Raw genomic sequence first — 2,148 nt, 5'->3', positions numbered from 1 at the left:
TAATGGGGAGTCTTCTCTCTTACCTTGGTTGCATGATGGGAAGAGAAGAATATTTATTACCGTGTATGTGTGTATAATGTTTTTTTCTTGGTAATGAACTAGAATAGTTGGTTGTGGAAAAAGGAATTTTTCTTCTGGTTTAGAAAGGAATTTGTTGTGAGACCTAAACTTGATGGTATAGGAGTAGGGAGGCTGCTGACTTATGATAGCCCATGAACTGGACACTGCCAGTTGAAGAAGACCTGCCAGGGCAGCTGCTCTCACAGCTGCCTGAGCAGTGGCAGCTTCATCAGCAGACAAAGTTCAGAATTTCCTTCAGAGGAAAATTGACTCTGACTTTTTGAACTTTCAGACTACTGGGCTGAGCAGAGTGAAAACAATTGTTTAGAGACATCATGCATGGATCTAAGGGACAGATGGCTCTGATCTATGCCAGAGGATTATGATAAGACATTCAGGCTGCATACCAGGACTTTTCTCTAATTGTTTCTTTTTAATCATTGTTCTTGCTCTACCATTTGTTCTCAGTCTTCCTTGCTTTTCATTGTGTCTCAGTAATAGTGAATACATGAGATATTCTGCTAGAAACCTGAGGCCATTTAATAAGCAGCCGTCAGCTGAGTTCAACTCACATTCCACAGAGCAATGACCTCCTTGAATGTGAAGATCCAAACCGAAGGCAAGTTGGATGCCTCTTGGTTGTTTATGGCTTCTCAGAGGCTTTCACCAGTGTCCATTCGGTGGCAGATCTCCTTTTAAAGCATATTCTGTATAAAAAGAATGCTAAAAGCAGTTTAGTGATGAAATTTAAGATCTACATAGATTACACTACCAATGCAAGGGAATGGATTAACTTAACTTTCAACTCCTGCTGCTTAATGTTGGTTTAATATATTGTCTTGACTTTTAATAAGGTTATTGAAAGATAAAAGCATATAAGGAGCTGTGCCACAGATGCGACAGTCAGAGCTTCATATGCAAAATAAAAAGAGACATTATAATAAAAGGAAAACTGAATGTTGCTTGTATAAAATCTGGCTTTGTTTTCATGCATAAAACAGCAAACACTGTTCCACACTGAGGTTTTCAAGAATGTCTTAAGTATACAACGCTTCTGATGCCACCCCAGTTGCCTATATATAGATCTGTCTTGTGTAAAGAATTTAAAAAGCATTAGAATGGAGAAATCAAAGAGACAATAAATTTTAAACCAATCTTATTGTCTGCAGCCTAAAGTGTTATTAAGATCAAAGTGGAGCAAACATCTGGCATTTGCCTTTCTGCAAAAATTAGATCAAATTACCTACCATAGGATTTAGATCCATTCAGTAAGTTCTCTCCATTGTACGCATAGATTTCTTTCTCTTTTTTATTTACTAGATCTAAATTAACACCAAATTCTATCCTCTTCATTCATTTGGAGTTGAGACAAATTAACAACAAAAATGGACATATATGTTCTTCATGAACATCTGTTTCCTAAGGAACATTCAAGGTCCTTCAGATCCTAAAGAGAGAGGTTCAGCTAGCCTTCATCTTTGCCAGGAAGTGTAATTGTCTAGAAATAAACTTTACTTAGTACACACAACCTTGTCCCTCTCCTCAAAAAATAAATTCTTCACACTTGTAATTATTGTCATTGTTGACTTTATTCTATACTAATAACTTATAAAGAATGTTATTAAAAACTTGGCACAATGACCCATACTTTTATGTATACTTATCACATGTAGATTTTTTCAGACTTCCAAATATATCTAATGCATTCCTAGGCTTTTGATATATTTTTTTAGAGAGATAAATACATGTCTGTTACATCTATATAGCACAATTTTTTAATTCTCTGAATAGAAGAATACACTAATGCAAAGTTAAGACTGAGAATATGTGTCTTCTTAAAAGCAAAAACACTGCCTTTATACCTCAACAAATTAATTACAAAACATAGAAATCTAATAAAATTTAACTTAAAGGAAAAACAATATTGAGGTCAGAAATTTCATTAATAAATCAAGCAAACTTAACAGCGCTCTGTAGTGATGCCATGCAATAACTATAAAATTATGATCAATGAATTTGAGTGTTGCTGTCCCAGATGAGCTGTAACTGACACATTAATTCTTTCCAATTGCTTTCTTACTGGAATCC

This window comes from Apaloderma vittatum, unplaced genomic scaffold, assembly GCF_000703405.1.
Source record: "Apaloderma vittatum isolate BGI_N311 unplaced genomic scaffold, ASM70340v1 scaffold14203, whole genome shotgun sequence".
Taxonomy (NCBI): Eukaryota; Metazoa; Chordata; class Aves; order Trogoniformes; family Trogonidae; genus Apaloderma; species Apaloderma vittatum.
The sequence above is the reverse complement of the archived record's forward strand: the minus strand, read 5'-3'. Positions refer to the sequence as shown.